Source organism: Marmota marmota, unplaced genomic scaffold, assembly GCF_001458135.2.
Source record: "Marmota marmota marmota unplaced genomic scaffold, marMar, whole genome shotgun sequence".
Classification (NCBI taxonomy): Eukaryota; Metazoa; Chordata; class Mammalia; order Rodentia; family Sciuridae; genus Marmota; species Marmota marmota.
This window is the reverse complement of record NW_025999944.1, coordinates 11,093,160-11,114,590: the sequence shown is the minus strand read 5'-3', so window position 1 is coordinate 11,114,590 and position 21,431 is coordinate 11,093,160.

The window sequence follows — 21,431 nt, the reverse complement described above, 5'->3', positions numbered from 1 at the left end:
ATGGGACACACAGAAATGGCAGACTGGAAAACAACAAAACAGTGACCAAGAGGATTAATCAAGTGTGAAATCAGAATAGACAGGGTGGTTGAAGGAATATCCACCCCACTTGGGAGCTGAGAAGGTAGAACACAAGTTTTAAGACTGCCAGAAGGAGGCAGAAGGCTTCTGGGGTATGCGTAAAGGACTTTATGGGCAGCACACAGCATGAGTACCAACATATCTGTCCCAGTTTTCTTGACCTCGAGTCCCCTAGGAATGATGTGAATGGACCTAGAAGATATATTCATGTATGGCGTGCTGCGTTACTGAACTTAGGGAACACAGTGTTTGGGTAATGTGCAGTAAGCATATTTGAAGTTTGTTCCAGAGACACTGTCTCTATTGTCCAAGGCTTTTCACTAGACAAATACTCATGAAAAGGTTACCCACCACAAAAGACAGTTAACTTCACTAAGAAGACATGCTGACACGTAAGAGAGTCCTGAAGGAATGTGTCCCTTGGGAGAGCTCCCTTGGCTCCCAGGCAAGCCTAACCATATCAGACCAACAGTGCCAACAGTGGCTTGGCATTCTGACAAGACTGTGTGTCACAAATCATGGTCTCTATCATACATCTGGTTTATGTAGACTTTATCATTCATGCAGGATATGGAAAAGGCAATCGTCTGTAATAATTTGATATTGATCTGTGGAACCTAGATGTTAATATCTGATAACTGCAAAATGAAAGATAAGACTGACAACCTGCACAGAATCTTTGAGTCATTACCAGCTGACTACTTCTGCCCTGTTAAGAAAAGAAGAAACACCCAGGAGACATTCTGGAGTAAGTTATGGTATCTGTAATTATAAGGATTTTGGTCTAAATTCCAGTGAAGTTTTTTGAAGAGCTGAATTGGATTCAGATGGTGTCTCCTTAACCCTGCCTACTCTTCTAATGGTGCTGGTCTGTTGTAAGTTGGTGGCAATTCAAGTTGTGTTTTATCACAACAGACCTTCAAAGAGAGACACTCAGCAGTAAAAGGAACCCAGGGCAAATCAGAGAGCAGACCCTAAATGAACAGGACCCTAAAATGGTTTGCCAATGCACCAGACTTTATTTCAAGAGTTTCCAACTGCTCACTGGGATCTTCCATCCCCTTTACCTCTCACATTGATTTTAGAATAACACTAGATGTCAATTCTTAATAAAAGAGAATTCCCATAAAAGAACTAGATTACTGACTTTGGTTGTGAAAAATAAAATCAAAACTATCTCCAGGCCTACATTTTCCATTGGAAAAATTTTTTTGGGGGGCTCCATAATTCCAAGTAGCCAAGCTGTGGAGTCAACCTAGGTGCCCTTTGACAGATGAATGGATGAAGAAAATGTATATGTACACAATGGTGCATTAGCCATGAAGAAGAATGACATTATGGCATTTGCCTGTAAATGGATGGAACTGGAGAACATTATGCTAAGTGAAATAAGCCAGTCCCCAGAAGTCAAAGGTTCAGTGTTTTCTCTGATATGCAAAAGCTAATCCAAAAGGCAGGGAGAGGAGAAAAGAAAAACAGGGAGAGGGAATTTCATCAAAATAGAAGAAAGATCAGTAGAACAGATGAAGGGGATTAGGGGGAAAAGGAAGGTCAGGAAAAGAAAAGAAGAATGGAATGAATCTGACTGAACTTTTGTATGTGCATACTTATGTGCATAGGATAGGGAATCCCAACACCAAGTATATCCACAAGACACTAATTAAAAAAATAAATAAATAAATTGAAGAAGGATCAGTAGAGTAGTGGGAAGAAAGCAGGGGGTTGAGGGGAATGCTGGGAATTGAATTAGAGAAAATTATATTTCATGCTTTTATGATTATGTCAAAATATATTCTAATGTTATATATAACTAAAATGAATCAATAAAGTACATACAAATTTTTTTTTTTTTAATTTTGGGCTGCTCACTCAGGTAAATCCAGTGACTTTTTTACTTGGTGACAGTTGCTATCACATTGTCCCTTAAATAGTGAAACATGAAAAATTATCATTTTTTCCCAAATTTGTGCTCTTTCCTTAGAGTTAAATTATGTTCTGGTTTGCATATGAGGTGTCCCCCAAAAGCTCTTGTGAATGCAGGAATATTCAAAGGTGAAATGATTCAATTGTGAGAGCTGTAATCTAAATAATCCATCCTAGTTTGAATGACTGGTGGCAAATGTAGGCAGGTGGGGCCTCCTGCACACCTCACCTGGAGGAGGAGGAGGTGGGTCACTGGAGGAGGTATCACTGGGGGCCTGCCCGGAAGGGTGCATCTTCCCTGTGCCCTACTCCTCTGCTTCCTGAGCCCTGAGCTGAGAGCAGTTTTCCTCCCCTGAGCCCTTTCTCCAGGCTGTGCTGCCTCTCCTTGGAACAGTGGAGTCTTAAGCCTGAAACCATGAGCCCCAACAACCTTTCCCTCCTCCAAGTTTTTCTGGCTGGGCGTTTGGCCACAGCAATGAAAAAGCTGACTAAAACAAGCTGCGTATTAGAAATGGCTTTCCTGATCTGTCTTAGCAGTACAGTCCCTCCAGGTGTCTCAGTTTACAAAACCCACTGTAACCCGTTTGTTTTTGACCCTGAAAGACAATCACTGGTACTAAAGCCAGTGATGCCTTTTACCATGACCCAGGGTGAAGCCTTGACTTCCTGCCAGAGGATGAAATGAACCCTGATTGGATTCCATTCTCTGCAGATGGAATGTGGGCTCTGCACTGGGTATACAGAGGGCACAGTGGGACCTGCAGTTCTGTTGAAGAAGGAAGGTTTATTAGGACAGTTTCTTAGTTTTTCATCATTTTGCAAGATACATACCATACTCAAAAAGAAGAAAATATTCTCCCTGGCTAAAGTTCAATGTTCAACTCTTGAATGAAAAATCTTAAGACTCTTTCTGATTCTATGGATGCTTCTCTGTCTTATCTTTCCATATCTTTGAGGCAATAAACATCCATGATTTGATCAGTAACATTCTGCTGCATTCACAGAGGGAGTGGGAAGCTTGGGATGTAGCCTAGATTAGCTCCACTAGCCGTCCACCCACAGCACATCTGTCGCTGGCCCTGAGCCTATAAGCTAATTAGAGGCATATTGGACCAGTGCTGTTGTCCTTAGTTTGTGAAATTCTTATCCCCGTCAAAGCCCACTGTTACAACCTCCCACCGCATCTAGGTGGTGTGCACCTTATTGTGAGTTTTCAAGACAGAATTCAAATTTAAAGTAGGATAATAGGTACAATAATTTAAAAAATGAAGGCAGCAGTATTTACATCAGAGTAGCTGCCTGTAGGGATGAGGCACAGAAGAGAGCTGTATTGTTATGACTACAGTGTGGTGAAGCTTAAAAAAGTCCCTGATATAACAAGATGCTAAGAAAACCAGGGGCATGTGTTCCTGTTAAATATTCAAAGTTTAGTTTAAAAATCAAATCCATCTTTTTTTAAAATTTTTTATTTTATCCAAGTATAAACCTGTGCAAATAAGTTTAAAAGGCTATCACTGAAGCCACGGTGGGATGTGGTGGGAGTCAGAACTAATTCTCAGGACCAGAAGGTGGCAGCAGTGAGCTGGGATTATGGGCTGGCTTGGCGCCTCGGTTTCAGGGAGAGTAGCTGGCACCCAGCAGGAACAGAGTGACCTGGATAATCAAGGGGTAAATCTAGGCCCTTAACCATGGCTTGGGAGTACAGAAGCCCTGATAATCAGGGGACTTTGTGTACTAAACTAGAAGTACGAACACTCATTCAAGGATCATGTTGTAGACTTCAGATACAGGGTCCCAGAGGCGCAAGTCAGATGGAGGGGGATGCCATAAATAATTCTGTCAATGTGGTCTATAATTAACAGCTGAGTTCCTAAGCGCTGGATCAGGGTTCTTGTCTTTTAAATGTCTGGAGACCTTTTATGTTGGATCTTTGAAGGACAGGGCTATGATTGACACTGAACAAATTATCTTCATTAAAATGTGTGGCTTCCACTTACCATTTCAAAAGTCTATGTAAAAATGTCCAAAGTAAAAATGTATCCTCTTATTGATTCATAAAGAATATTATCAATAATGACATGTGGCACTGAGAGGACGAAAAAGAACTATTAGCAAGATTTTTCCAAAGAGCACAAACAGGAAAATTAAGCCTGTTAACTAAACCTGAAACTAAGCTTGAAAACTAAGCATGTTTTTTAAAAAATTCCAGTTTTCTGTGTTCCAATATGTCAAGCAATATATTGTCCTGAAAAATAATGTGTGTATGTGTGTGTGTGCGGGGGTGGCATGCTGTTAGCTGCAAAATGTTTATGTAGTTGAAATTTAAAATAGAAGTCCTTGCTATATCATCAAGCTTGCATTGGAAACAAGAGAAGAGCTTAACCACACAGCAGGAAATAATTCAAAAGCTTCCTTAAAATGCCAGTTATCTCAAGAAAGATGTTCTAACAGAAATGCAAGCAGTTGAATGTAGCAAAAGTTCTCCTTAGGAATTAAGCTTATCAAATAATTCAGTATTTAATTTCTTTTCTCTGTGGTACCTGATGCGGTTCTTCATCCAGAACAGGTGGCCAGTATATGCTGGCCCGCAGAGTTGTAACATTGTGACTGAGATGTTAATTGTTAGCAGCCTCACAGCATTAGCCTGGATCACCTGCCCAGGAGGAGACATCTTTAGGTGTTGGGTTCAGGTGACTCCAAATGGAGTCCATTTCAGAGGAGCAACTCTGACAGGCACTTTCACTAATGTGACATGATTTAATCTTTCTTCTGAAGTAGATGATGTTGGTTTGATTTTATAGATGAAGATACTAAGGTTCATGTAAGTTAAGCAGTTTCCTTAATCATAATAAGTAGCAGAGTTAGGGTTCAAACTGTTTTACCTTTCAAAACTTGCCACTCTTTCCACCTGGTCAAGAAGAACAAAACACCTACCTTATGGGCATTTTCATTAGACACACTAACTGATCTTGGTTCTTTTTCCAGCTAACCCAGACTTGTACTACTCAACACGATAATTAAGGTCCAAACTTCCAATTAATTATATGTGTCCTTCCAGTTGAAAACTCTTGGTCAATTTTGCATGACTGCATTATTCTTTTCCTTAATACGTAATGAATAATGCTCTTATTGCCGAACTTACAAACAAGCCACAGGTAAGGAATGAAAATAGTATGGTAATTATGTCTAGAATTATCAGAGGAAAAGAAAGGGAATTAAGAAGATACTGAAAGAAACAAGTTCTACTTTTTATGAAAAAAAGAGTTTTACTTTTTTTATATGAAAATGTTAAAAAGAAAAGCTTCTCAACAAGACTTACTAAAATTCTTCTCAGGGAGAAGCAAAACATGAATATAAGCTACCTGGGCTAGAAGGTAGGATGTTAATTGTATGTATTTACAGGAGATAAATGAACCAATAAAAAAGAAAATGAAAAGAAAACAGAATTACATTAGCCAGCATGAGCAAGACAGTTAGACTCAGACAGACAGACAGACACTCCCTCAAGAGGAAATACGCAAGAACCCTTTGAGAGTTTAAGGCATATTATGTCTTTCTAATCCTATGAAAACCTGCTGAAATTTTTGAGAGATGCTTGAACTCCACCAAAAATAAAGCCTGGAATATGGCCTTGGCCTCAGGTAGTTTATTTGGCAGGTGAATGGAGGAAGCAGAAGAAATGAGGCATGTGAGGAGGGTCTAAGGAACTTGATGAGCTGGTTACCACTGAGGACAAATGTGCTAACTGCTCTAGGGACCTCCTAAGAAACCACATGGCACCCTCTTCAGAGTTTTTACACCAAAGACCAGGAAGCTAGGGTGATTCAGCATCAAGTCTGTTCATCCTGGGGTGAGGGTTTGTCCAGACCATGGGGGGATGCCGGCGACAAAGGTGGGAAACTGGTGGTGTGCGTGGAGCAGGCCACCACAGCTGTGCTGACATCCAGGTGGACAGAGGAGACTGAAGGGCACTGCAAGCCCCTGCCAGATGTTCATTTCCCTTTTTTTTCCTCTGGACTAACAGGCATAGGATTTTGTTGGTTGTTAACATCGAGGCTGAAATTGGAGAACCACCTAAATAAAACATAAGCCCTCCATGATAGTTTGTGATTTTAAATTAATATTTCATTGTGATTATTTCCATTTTCATGCAATTTAAGCCTCTAAGCAGAGAAAGGCATATTCCTTTGAAGAAAACGGTCAGCCAATAAATTTAACACTCATCTCTTCAATTTAAGAATGAAGCAGTTTGATATTTACATTTAAAGAATTGTCAGAGATACGTCCCATTCATAGAATTAATTTGATATGGAAAATATTCTGATATTAGGGAATATATCTGTAGGGAATTATTCTACACTAATTAGAAGAGGACAATTTTATGTATCACATTTCTTACAAATGCTAACTGGTAGAGCTCTTTGATTCTCGTTTTAATTAGGTCCATTTTAATTAATATATCAAGTGATATGTACACTACAAAATATTTGAATATTGTGTATTTTAAGTAAGATAACAAAAATCTTTTAAAATTCTATTGAGATATTAACAGTTACACACTTTTAAAATATATTTGATAATTTAGGAAGGAGCACATACACAAATTAATGGTCTCAAATAGTGAGATTTTGTTTTACTGTGCCTTCTGACTTCGTGAAAAGGCCTAGCAATAGGAAAGTCATGTACTGTGTGAGCGAAATGAATTTTTTTTTTTTGAACCCTGTATTGCCTTTTGATAGTTCATTTTAACATCACCAACACATTTCTAGATTGGATTTAAGGACTTCTCTGCAGCATACACATTAGGGGAGTTTTTTTCCCTTTAGTTCTACACTTTAGTTGTAGTCAGGGAAACCACATCTCTGCTTTTAAAAAATCAGTATTAATTCAAAAATGTTAAAAGTCCAAGTAAATTGATAATATTCTTTGCTGTGTATCAAGATGTCCATTTCTGTTTCCAAAATGTTTTGTTTTTCTAAACTGAAGTAATCATTTTGGGCTAGACAGAGTCGTTTCTTTGATTAATCAAGTACATGTGTCGCTGTTCGTAACATATTTCATAATGCCTACAGCATGGTTTTCATGACTATAAAAATCTTGATTTGCAAGTATAGTGTGTAAGAAATCCATAGGATGGATAGGAAAAACAAAACGTGGAGCCAGGTGTGGTGGTGCAGGCCTATCCTCCCCTGTACTGGGGAAGCTGAGGCAGTAGGATGGCAAGTGGAAGTCAGTCTGAGGAACTCAGCAAGAACCTGTCTCAAAATAAATAAGTAAATTTATAAAAATATATTTTTATAAATAAATGAATAAAAATATATTTTATATTTAAATAAATAAAAATAAATAGATAGATAGATAGATAAAATAAATAAATAAAATATATTTTAGAAAGGATGGGGATGTAACTCAGTGGTAGAGCATTTACCTAGCACATGTGAGACCCTGGATTCAATACCCAGTACCATAAAAAAAAAATGTAGATTTTTTTTTTAAAGTCCACATAAAAGTTAGAAATGTAATCATAGATAAAATGAAAGACAAGATGAAAAGACAATAAAGATGAAGCACAAAGGAAGCTGAGGAAGAATCTAAGGGAATTACTATAACAACATAAGAAAAAATGAAAAAGCAAGAAAGAGTCAATATCTTTGTGCCCGTTATTTCGTCAATAAAAAGAAATTGTGGAAGTGAAAGCAACTATGTTTCCTTGATTAGATTTGAATTCTTTACTACCCAATAATTTTTATATACAACAGGGAGCTTTGTTTTCTAATACTGAATCACTTTAAAACAGCTATACAAATATTTACCCCATTTGAAGGGCAGGTATGGGATAGACTCACTAAATATAGACTATATATAAAGTCTATTAAGTGTGCTTTTGGGAGACTCTAGGTAATCTTTCAAATATAAAGATATCTGGTGATATGTAGAGATGACAATTATCCAGGTTAGGGAAAATAGAACAATACTAGCACTAAGAGAGGGGTTAAAAATGTATCCCCTAGACAAATTTAATCTGAACAGATTGGCATCAAATTTAGAATATTTGTTCGCAAAGGACTGACACAATATAGCACATATTATGTTTACTTTAAATGACCTCCAAAGATCTTGAAAATAAGGAGCAATAATAGTTCTCTGTGACTGCTGATTAACAGAAACAGAACATATACATAAAACACCCCAGAGAGAGAAGTGACTGTAATTTTAAATATGACCTTTTATCTAAAAGGCATAAAAGTAGATGCTAGATCTGTGGTTGTCCAATGACATGAGCCAGGGCTCACAAGTAGGCTACTTAGTTGAGCCAACTCAAGAGTTTGACAGCAGATATTTGTTTATTGAAAAATGGTTGTATTCTTAAAAACATGAGGTAGAGCAGCTATTTTGTTTTAGGTGTAAGTTGACAAGACAAATGGCATTGTGGTTTATAGGGAGATGTTCTGGGGATGATAATAGGAGTGAAAGAATGAGGGACCGTATTGGAAGGCTGTCATGCAAAAAACATATCACGGAGGGCTTTGAAGGAAGGAAGGTTGATGTTAACATAAATCTAGTTATTTCAGGAGGAGAAACACAATGTGCAATGTCAGGGGTTTAAGAGCATTATGTGTGTAAATCATGACCCATAAATAGAAAAATAAAAATCCATAAGAGAAAAACTAAAAATGAATATAAAACATTCATGATGGGTTATTTAAATATCTTATAGGACATTATTTACCCAAGATGTTGAATGCTGAAATAGTCAAACTTATGAATAAAGAAATGATTCTCATAGTGTATAGAAAAATTTAGTTACATAAAGAAGTTTATTAAGAAATGTGGGCACACATAATTTCTTTTTTAAACGGAACCAATAGAAAGGACTTTACTCTTAGCTCACAATACTTTCAAAGAGTTGGCCCACTGCATGGGTTATACACAAGGGCTAGGGAAATTACTACATAAAGAGTATTTATTTGTGGAAGCAAGGAGATTCTGGAAGTTAGGTAAAGTTTGAAAGGGATAAGTAAAATTTATATTTTGGATATTATTTAAATTCAAGAAGTCTTGGAGGACTCAAGTGTATATATGTGTGTGTATATATATATATATATATATATATATATATATATATATATTAAAGACTTTTAATTCAGTTGTTATTTATATTTTATACTTTGAGAATATTGCTTGTTCAGGTACAAAAGTATGTGCCAATTTCATAATATATTCAATTATCCCTTTCATATGAAACATTGCTTTTCTTAATTGCTATTTGTCACTGTGACAAAAATACCTGACAAGAACAACTTAAAGGAGGAAAAGTTTACTTTAGGCTCACAGTTTCAGAGGCTCAGCTCATGCTGGGCTGAGTCTATTACTCTGGACCTGAGGAGAAGCAGAACATCCTGGCTGAAGGGCTCATGGCATCCAGGGAGGAGAGAGAGAGAAAGGCCAAGAATAAGATGTAGTCCAAAGTCACAGTCCCAGTGACCTACTTCCTTTAGCTATGTACCATGTGCTAACCGTTACCACCCCATAGTCCATCCAGTCTGTTAATCCATCAAATGAGGTCACAGCTATCATAGTCTAATCACCTCACCTCTGCCCATTCCTGCATTTTCTAATACAAGATCTTTTGGGAGAACACCTCAGATCCAAATTATAACAATAACATTTCTCTGCATTGTCAGGGTCATTACAAGCATCTGAATAAATGCCAATACTGATAATAAAAATCATTTCCCAATGCTTATTCTGTCTAGACTCTGTTTTATTTATTTATTTTTTCCTTTTCTCTGTATCACTCAGTCCATAGGGAAAGCATACAAAGAAAAAGTCAAATAATCCATATTAAATAGCTTGAATTTTCTGGTTCAGGAGTTTTAAGTCTGAATTGGATTCCATACCCACACCCTTACAGTATCACACTGCTCTGAGTTTTGACATATTATCAAAACTTCTTTTAATATCTGTCCATGTAATTAAGATAAAGTTATATAAAATTTACACATGACAATTATTTATCCAATGATTGTTTGTTATGTACTATGCAAACTCTTCATATTTCTTTACTTAAATAACTCTATTGAAAGTAAAAAGAAAAAAAAACAGTGAAGTTCAGCAAGGATACTGAAGCAGCCAGATTATCAGTGCATGGAAGAGTTAGAAAGGGCTAAAGGGTGGGTTTCATTCTACCAAAGATGTTTACCATTCACTAGAAAAGTCAGAGAGAATGATGACATCAGTAGCACACTATTTATATCACCAATGGATCATTGGTAGTACAATTTTTATAATTATACCTCGTAAGAAGATTATTTATGTGAGATGGTAATGTTTAAGTGTTGTGATAAATTAAAATACATATAAAAATACATCAACTTTGTTAGCCAGGGAAATGCCACTTTCAATGTTCTAAAAATCCTCATTTCCACATACTATTTAAATGTATAATTTGAATAATTATAATTCTGACCTAAAATACCTATAGAAATTTGTAGAGAACAAGTTCATTTGTTTCTTATTTGGTGAATTTAAATAAGCATATTTTTAAATTCATAAAGCTAAATCTGACATTAGTTTTATGTATTTTGGGGAAAAGATTAAATATTACAAATTCTAATTTAAAGTTCAATTTCCAGTTAACCAAGGCATATTTGAATATAGCATAACAGCCTAAGGCAAAGACTTGTTTCAGTTTTTCCATCTTTTATAGATGAAAATATTTAGTTCAAATTTTCAATTATGATTGCATTCAGATAGAAATTCCAAACTAATTAATTTTTATAGTTTTACTTAGTTATACATATTATAATCAGAAGTTCTATTATCTGGTGCAATCAGAAGTAGAGGTAATAGGAGGCTGGGATTTGGCTGAGTGGTAGAGCGCTCACCTAGCATGTGTGAGGCACTGGGTTTGATCCTCACCACCACATGAAAATAAATAAATAAAGGTATTGTGTCCTTCTGCAACTAAAAATAAAAAATATTTTTAAAAGAAGTAGAAATAATAGTTAATTGAAAAAACTATTTATAAGAGGGAACATTTTAAAATAATGTGTAAATCTTAGATATTTTAAAAATTCAAGCATATTACTGCACACATATATATCCCAATATTTTGGTTCTGGCCCAAGACCTTTCATTTAAATGTAAATCTTCTGATTAAATATCATTTAACCTTTCTTACTCTAGCTACACCATAAGCACATCATTTACAATTCTAGTTTGGTTTACTTTCAAGTTGACACTAAAAGAAATGCATAAAATCATCTCCCGTAAGCATCATTCTAGAACATTTTTCCTTCTCGCAGTCTTTTAAAATGATGTCCCTCACCTAATTCAATAGTATTTTTAAAGCCAATTACTTTCCAAAGAACTTCACTTTGTTCTCAAAGAAACAACCACCCTCAGTTTGTACACATTTATTTACATAATACTTATTTGAACCTCATAATAAATTAATATAAAAAAATACACCTTATAATTAATAAAATTAGTGTAAAAGATTAGGAAGAAGGCCAGTGATAATGACCAGCCAACCACCCCAGAGATAGCTGAAGAGCCTAAGAGAACTAAACAGAGCCCTCCCAGCCATGTTCTTCCAGATAGCAGGGTTTTCCAAGGGAATAGGGAATTTCTATAATCTGGTTACTTAGACCAGGTTAGGTTAGGGAGTTGTTAGTGTTATTTTTCATGATATTGGATGGGATCTTTGTTAGTCAGATTTCTTTCACTGTATAAACGTACCTGAGAACATCAACTGAGAAGATGAGAGATTTATCATGGCTCACAGTTTCAGAGGTTTCAGTCCAAGATTGCCTAGCTCCATTGCTTTGGGCCCTAGGTAAGGCAGATCATCATGCTAGAAGGGCATGTGAGGAGGAGCAAAGCAGCTCACCTTAGGAAACAGAGGTGAGGGGGAAGGGCCGGGGGTAAGATACAGTTCCCAAGGGTATGCTTCCAAAGACCCCACTCCCTTCTATTGGGTCCCACCTCTCATAGTTTCCACCATGTCCTAATGATGCCATCAGCTATAAAACCATGGGTGGATTAATCCTGTGATGAAGTCAGAGCCCTCATGATCTAGTGACTTTCAAAGAGTCCCACAAAAACATTGTTACGCTGGGGACCAAGCCTTCAACCCATGAGACCTGGGGGGACATTTCGGATTCAAATCCTAACAGGATCTGTGGGTGGAGGTAATTCATAAATGCTGATGTGTCGATGGTTTCAATAGTGTCAGCATTGTTTGATGGCTTCATTCTTTACACAGCAGACAGTGTGTGCCTGTTTATGTGAAAGTCAGAACAAGGCACTTGGTTCAAAACCTTCTGGTGGTTTCAGTCTTACTGTTGCTGATTTCATTTGATTTTCTCCTCTTTAGCAGTGCTTTCCCCATCCATTTTCAATCTTGGCCATTTACCTACTTGTCATCCTCACCTGGGCCAGACCTGCTCCTGACTCAGGGCCCTTATGTGAATCATTTTTGCGAGAAATACACTTCCTCAGGTATCCTCAGAGCTCACTCTTTCATTCCTTCAGTTCTTAGTAAAATGACAGCTTATCACTGAAAACTAACCTGAACCCTTTGTCTAAAATTACAACCCCCTACCTACCCCGGAATTACTTCTCCCTCTTCCCTATTTGATTTCACTTTTCAATACTTACTTCTATCTAAAATATCATGTAATCTTACTGAATTTTCTTGTTCATCACCAGTCTTCCCTATTACAATGTAAACTCCATAAGGAAAAATATTTTTGTATATTTTGTTAGATTTTATTTTCTCAGTATCTAGAATAATACCTGGGATAGAGTAGATATACATTAACATTTGAAGTAAATAGAAAAATTAATTTCATTCTAATTTTTTCATCAAGGAGAAAATTTCCACAAAAACATAGGAAGGAATTTATGGTGAAAATTTAAAAAAAAAAACATAATGAATACTCTTCACTAAACCCTGAAAACTGGAGTAAAGCTATTATTCATCATAAATTTCTATATTTAAACTATGCTAGGACGTTATAATTCCTTATTTTAATGTGATCGTATATAGTGATTTCTAAATAGATAAACATTAATTAATTTCCATATCTTATTGAACTCATGTCCTTCAGGTTGCCTACTAGATGTTGGGAGAGTAATTTTTCAAGTCACAAGCTTTCCCTGTTAATGAGTTCTAGAGTCCCCACTTTGAGCGTTTTCCAAAATTAACCTAGGTATAGAGGATGAAAGAAAGCCGTTGACGTGAGTTTCTCAATTCTTACCAGGGTCCATTAGTCTTACTTTGAGAAAAGTATCACATCCCAAGTCTAGTCATTTATATCAATCAGTAAGTCACTGGCCCAACTCCAAATGACAGCACATTCCTTTCTGTACAAAGGACAGAAACTGTTAAGATAATGAAAGTTGCTGAACTAATATTTCACTATCCAAACACTAGCAATAGTAAAAGCATGAAAGCTATTCAGAAGTGTGTATTAGCATGGTCTCTTCAACACTGATATTAAAAAATACATCACAGATCTGACTGAAAAGTCGATGTAAGATGTTACAGCCATTGCTACATGAAATATGTTTCTGAATTGTCCTTCTCTTTCTGGAAGAATTAATCATGCTTTCCTTAGTTAACTCAGGATTTGTATATTTTTTCTGATTAATTAGAGGACAGAAAACATGTCTTACTCATCTCTGTGAATGCTACCTTCAAGTATATAGAATGAATGAGCGATTCTTTGTGATATTTAGATATGGAGTTTTAAATATTGAGTGTGACTTGATAATTTGGTCATGCAAAGTATAATATAATTTTAATGTAATATAATATGTGTATTGAAAATATTTTGTTCAAAAAATTTATAGCATACATTGAGAACACCTATAATCCCAGTGACATGAGAGGCTGAGGCAGGAGGATTGCAGGTTTGAAGCCAGTCTCAGCAATTTAGCAGCCCTTAAGCAACTTTGTGAGATTCTGTCTCAAAACTTTTTAAAAATTTAAGAAAGGGCTGTGGATATGATTCAGTGGTAAAGCACCCCTGGGTTCAAGTACTGCTCGCCCCGACCCCCATTTTTTTTTCCAATGAATTACAAAATGACAAGAATTTTAATGACTTTTAAGAATCTGGAGCTAGAGACTACCTTTTTGTACATGTTCTTTTGGAATGTTAACATTGAATTCAAGGCAAACTATCATTTCTGAATGCCCATGGTAAACACAAAGGTTAAAAAAGGAAAGAATGATTGGAAAAATAGAAAGTACATACTATGTGACTTATATGAAACTGGAATAAAGTCCTTGCAATAAGATTTAATAATATGCAACATCAGAAAAATCACCATAATCACCTGAAATGTCACTTCTCATCTATAAAGTATTAATATATCCATAAAATTATGATTATCCAATGGATGTTGTTTTTAAAGTGTTTGTTACATAAAAGTTGTATGACACCATTGTTGCCACAAGAATCAGTCTTTGACTTTTAGAGGTGAGTGTATATTTCGATTCAAAATTCTGAATCCTACTTGTGTGTTTGCACAGATATTAGCCTCTTCCACTGTCCATTCACATATTTTTACACCTACGTACCAAATAAAGTTATTTTCTAGAAACTTCATCTCTGGACTGTGATTCTTCCCCCAGTATGGCTTGGGATTGTTCTCTGGCTCTCTCTTTACACATGTCTTTCTTATTTCATCAAGAAGATGGTAGCTTTTGGTCTCTACTGGGTGTGAGAAGAGGGAAAACCCTCTTCTAGGAAGCATTGCAGGTCTCTCTAAGAACAGTTGATGAAATAGGGAGAAGCTTTGAAGAACCCAAAAGGCAGGGGAGATGCAAGAGTAAAGGTCCCTTCACCTTCCATTTGCAACTGTTGCACCCAGGAGCAGTGATGCTTTCTATATTATGAGTTCTTTGACATATAATATATGCAAAATTTGTCAGCCTTACAGATGGTATATTGAATATCCATAACAGCCTTTGCTTTGGTGGATCTTACTAAGGTTTTCAAGGGTCATGCATGTTGCTACATAGCTCTCATTAGAAGAAGGAGAAGGAGAAGAGGAAAACCTGATCTCGTATAAAAAGACCTTAGATTTTATGTATTTACTACTTAATCACACTAATTTAAATACATTGGAAGTGAGTTCATACCTTGCCCTGGAACAATGTTAGAGAATGCTGAACATGCTTATTAGAAATAAAACAGATAAAAAATAATTTGCTCATAAATTGCTCATACCACGTATCAGAAATCTGTTCCATTTGCTCTTCTTTCTTTTTTACAAAGATGGACTTTTCTAACTTGCTGCTCTCTTCTGACATTAAAAATCAGTACTGTAGTGGAGATTCCTCAAGAAAACAAGGAATGGAGCCACCATATGACCGAAGTATTCCCTCTCCTTGGTATTTGTCCAAAAGAATTAAAATCAGCATATTATAGCAATACAGCCACTTCAATGTCTATAGTAGCAAGATTCATAGAAGGCAAATTATAGAATAAGCCCAGATGCCCATCAGTGGAATCAGTTTAGATGTCCATCAGTAGCTGAATGGATTAGGACAATGTGGCATATTGACATAATGGGTCAGTAATAAAGAATTAAATTATGGCATTTGCCAGTAAATTAATAGAAATGAAGAGCATTATGCTAAGTGAAATAAGCCAAAAAGGTGTAATGTTTTCTCTCATATGTGGAAGCTAGAGCAAAATAAAGGAAAGAAGGGGGGTCAGATATCATAAAGATATAGAGAATATTGGTAAAGTAGAAGGAGGTTGAGAGGAAGGAAAGAGGGATGGGGAAGGGGAGGGAATGTGAAATGAATTTAACAAAATCACATTATGTGCATATGTAAGTATACCACAGGGAATTTAACCTATATATATATAAAACAAATAAATAAATAAGTGAAAGGAGGATTAATAGAGTAGAGAAAGGAGTAGAGGGGGAAAGAGAAGAGATGGGAGCAGGGAATGGGGACAGAAGTAGAGTAAATCAAATTCTATGCATGCATAATTTTCTTAAAATGAACCCAATTACTATGTATAACTATAATGCTCCAATTTTTAAAAAAGATGTTAAAAAACAGTGCTGATGTTTGCAAAGATGTTTTATTCTTCAAAACATATCCTATCCCCACCAATGGACTATTAGTGATAATCAAGCCTCTAATGAAAAATGATGACAAATTGTCTTGGCTATACGATTGGTTACATTTCTTATATGGTTGACATTTTTGCTTTTAAAATTATATATTCCATGGGTGCCATACTGTTCTTCAGTAGTCCTACAGTGATAATAATATTAACTAAATTTTAAAAATTTTATTGGAATAACTGGAGCTGGACCACTTGAATATCCTTGAAAAATGGTATCCAAATTATATACTAACTAAGACTCAGAGTGCTTCTGGAGATTTTCAAATGAAGCTACACTTTTGATTGCATATAAACATTACAATTCATAAAGCTGGAGGGCCAGTGGTTAGTCATGGTTGGAGGATTTGGAGTCAGAATTGAATTTGAAAGCTTACAAATGCATAAAATTATTAGTATATCACAGTTGCTGGCTTTTTTGGGTGCTGTTGAAAAACAAATCTACACATTTTATGTTAAAAGAGTGACTATTTTGAAAAAATGTTTTACTTTATTTCTAGCAAAACTGTCAAAAAAAGAGAGAGTCAAACTGAAGCATTCTTTATAGCTAGTTCCCATGACAAAACTGTCAAAAGTTCAGATCTCTAGTTCTTAAAGCTCAATATTTAGAACAAGAGCGTTCAATGCTGGCAATTTTGACTCTTGCTAAATATACCCTTTCATTCTCTTCAAAGGTAAGAGTCACTTCCTTAAAAAGTTCCTCTGATACTTGGTACAAACATTAGTGAATATAGACATGCTTCTAAGACCACTGTGCATTTAAGTTTCCACAAAAATGAGACTGTAGTCACAGGATTTTAATAGAAAATGATGTGACAAAATATGGTGGGGAGGCAGTAATGTGACAATCTAATCTTTTATTTTTTGCTGAACATCTATTTAATAGATTTAGAAAGTATGAAATGTATAGTGCACAAGTAACTTATTAAGGCTACTTATAGAAGACTTTTACGATAGGGCAGGATTTAGAGTTTAGTGCTGCTGTAAGGTGACAAAAAATGCTAATAGTCAATCATACGATTTTAATGTGATTTTTCCCATACATAGATTTTCACCACTTTAGAATTGAGACGACACACAGCAACTGCCTATATTAGTCCATTTTCTGTTACTATAGTAAAAATACCTGAGACTTATAAACTTGTAAAGAAAACTTATAAAGAAAAGAGATTTGTTTAGGTCACAGTTTTAAAGATTAAAAGTCTAAATAGCATCATGCTGGTTCTGGTGAGGGTCCCCTAGCTACGTCACCTCATAGTGGGTAGCATCATAAGGGAATGCCTGTAAGAAGGAAAGATCACATGGTGGGTTGGGAAGCCACTGTGAGGTCAGGGTCCAGGCTTGCTCCTTTATAGCAAGGAGCCTGAGAACTGGGTCCCATGAGAATTATTGAAGCACTTCCAAGTGCAGCCTGCTCATGTCCTCCAACTAGGCTCTTTAAGTCCCATTTCTCAGCTTTGCCTCACTGAGGACCAAGCTCCAACATATGATCCCTTGGGATATAAACTATACCCAAACTATTCCACTGCAAAGACAATTATCCTTTTATGGAGAAATTTAGTTTACTGACAAGGTATTCTGTACAGTTTCCTTTCTTCCCCAAACACCACTTCTTTCCCATGCCTTCTCTCATCTGACCGTTTTGCTTTATAAGAATAGTTTTTCTCAGTAACCTCTTGAGCCCTCAACATGATCCATGTCCAACTCCTTGTTCTTCTTACCATATTTGGCACATTTTACTTAAAATTTCTTTGAACAGCTCTTCCATTTATGTGACCTAGGAATAAGTTTAATCAAGGAAGTTAATGATTTCTACAATGAAAATTACAAAACATTGATTAAAAAAAATTGAAGAGGACACACAAAAATGGAAAGACATTCCATGTTCATGGATTGGAAGAATCAAACTTGTTAGAGTGTCCATCTTACCCAAAGCAATTTACAAATTCAGTGTATTTCCTATCAAAATGCCAATGACTTTCTTAACAGAAATAGGAAAAAATAATCCTAAAATTCATATGAAACCATGAAAGAATCTGAATAGCAAAAGCAATCTAGTAAATGAGCACACTATATTTCAAAACTATATACAATTAGTATATGGTCATCTAAAGATATTTAAAAAGAAAATAAAAATAAATAACTTGCTTATTTCTGAAAATAAACATTCCCAAGAAAAAGATTTACCAGTAAAATTTTATCTGCAATGGAACTAAATTCAAAAAACAAAGAATCCTAAAATGGTGATTTTATAATATTTCTAATTAATATTCTCAAATTTATATACACATTTACTAAGTGCTCCCTAACATTTTTATTCCTTTGGCTTTTTTTTCCCCCACTAGGAACTGCTAAATCCAATTTCTGTTTCTAATCAAAAGTATAAGAAAAATCCCTACCCTGTTTTATTTACTGTGTGTGGTGAGTGAGAGGTCTGATTAGTGTGTCTTTAACAGGCTTTTTAAATGCTCAAAGAAAGAAATAACATTACATGGGAAGTTCCTGGAACTATGAGTTAAGTTCTAATCAGAGAACTTTTTTAATCGTTTCACCCACACAAGTAGCTTTTAGACATAAATCAACTTTCAAGAACATTCCCTTTTCAGAAATTTTCTCCTAGCATATTATATTAAAAATTTAACACTCTCCTTCCTCTTCTTTGCCAAAGACTCAGTAACACAATGATTTTCTGAGAGTCATAAAAATTTATTGCATCATGCATGTAACCCAACGTCTCATGAGACAGGGCAAGTGTTGAAACAAATGTGCCCGACAATCGCGTTTCTTCCTTAGGAAAAAGACTCTGTTTTTGTTTGTGGGGCTTAAGATAGGCAATCCTGGTATCTTATTTTAAAGATATTTTGCCCTTTGCCCACATGCATGCTGATGTCTGTCTGCCTTGGTTCATGGCTGAGTGACAGCTTATGTTGGACAGGCTTTCCTCTACAAAGTCCTTGCCAATATCTTTCTTTGGCTACAGAGCTTGGCTCACCTAGACTGTGAAAAGCTCTGGGACATGCAGAACTGCCACCCCCATTTCTCACTGCCTGTTTCAAAGCCCATCGATAGTGACCCCACCTGCCAGGATGCTGTGTGTCCTGCTGGCTCACTTCCTGCATTGATTCCTGCCCAGTAGCTTTTATGGACCTGTAATTTTTAAATGAAAATTAAAGATTTAGAAAGTACGAAATGCATAGTGCACAAGTAGCTTATTAAGGCTACTTGTAGTAGAAGACTTTTATGATAGGGCAGGATTTAGAGTTTAGTGCTGATGTAGGATGACAAAAAAATGCTATTTCAATGTGATTTTGCCCATACATAGATTCTCACTGCTTTAGAACTGAGACAACACACAGTAACTGCCTATTTTAGTCCATTTTCTGTTACTATAGTAAAAATACCTGAGACTTATAAACTTACAACTTATAAAGAAAAGAGATTTGTTTAGGTCACAGTCTTAAAAACTGAAAGTCTAAATAGCATCATGCTGGCTCTGGTGAGGGCCCCCCTAGCTATATCACCTCATGGTGGGTAGCGTCATAAGGGAATGCCTGTGAGAAGGAAAGCAAAAAGGTCAGATAAGAGAAGGCATGGGAAAGGAGTGAGGTTTGGGGAAGAAAGGAAACAGTACAGAATACCTTGTCAGTAAACTAAATTTATCCATCAAAGGATAAATGTCTTTGCAGTGGAATAGTTTGGGTATAGTTTGTATCCAAAGGGATCATATGTTGAAGCTTGGTCCTCAGTGAGGCAAAGCTGAGAAATGGGACTTAAAATTTTAAATGAAATTTTAAATGAAAATTAATTGCCTTTAGAAAGGCAAAAAGTTAGAGAGTTACAGGAGAGGTATTCTGATTGCTTTTAAAATTGGTACTCTTGCAGTAGAACACTGAAACTCATTTTTGAAAGGATGCAAACTATGGGGGTAGCCATCTATGGGAGTGGGACAGAGAAGGGGAAAAACTGGTTTTAAATCTGCTTTGAGGGGGATGCATTCACCTCTCCATGGCTAGGGGCTATTGGTTATGATTTCAGTCAAATGTCATCAGCTTTGTTCTCCTCCAAGATTCTAGTAATACTTGCGTTACAATCCCTGTTTGTTGTGCTATAAAATTTTTAAAAAATCATTTTTAGTGTTTCATGGTGTTTTGACAGGAAGACTAATGAAACACCTAGGGAACTACTAATCAGACTCTCAGGCTTCTGCTTTTCCCCTCTTGTTCCATCACCAGGTATAAACTTTAACTTGCTTGACACCCACTAGACAGGAATATGACCCAGGGAAGCACATGATCTTTCTAAGCTTTAGTCCATAAAATGAAGAATGTGAGATTATTGTTCTTTGTTAATTATGAGATATAATCTATAATCACCTAATTGTCTTGATAAATAACAATTGTGATGTTGTTGCGATAAACAAAAATATCTATAAATTAAAAGTTAATATTTTTGAAAAGACTCCATGTTGTAGGACTTTAAAAAAAAGAAAAAAATAAATTAAAAAAAAGAGATGTCCCTCAGGAATGCAGGAGACGGTGCCATCTCAAGGTTGTCGGGGATTTCTGGTGAACTTTCCCAATAATGATAATGTAACCACTCTTCTCTTCTGATAGCTACGTGAACAATTGCACACATTTGAGAGAAATGGCAAACCTTCCTGACCAGCATGAGGCAGTTTCGAGAGCTTGGAATTGTTAGCACAGTTCTCTACCCAACAGTGATAATGAGTCACTGACATTATAGAAAAATGTGTTTTAAAAAAAATATATGATTTAAAGATGTGATTATCTCTTCCTACCAACCTTATAGTGCCCCAAATGGTTATGGAGATTTAGAAAGTAAGCAGCAAAAACATATAATGCCCTGGCAAATAGGGAGTAGTCTAATTACATTTAGTGACTTTTTTTTTAATATTAAAGCATTTGGCTTAAAACTATTAGGCCATCAAATAAAATTAAGGGAAAATCCCATTGGCACATCTACAGTTAATTAGATACCGAGCGTTTAATGGCACTGAGTAAAATGGGAACATCCATAATTTTCATGGAAGTTATTTTGACAGTTTTAAGTAATTTTAAATAATATTCATGTTCATTTTCCTCATTTTTTTCTCTTCAGAGAGTAAATCAAAGCCCTTTACATTGTGGTTTCCTGTTGTTCTGACATTTCCATGTCCAAAATACCTACTGTGTAATGTGCTGTGAGATACATTTAGATTTGACATATTTTGTGAAACATTAACTTGTGAATTTTAGAGTACTATGTGTA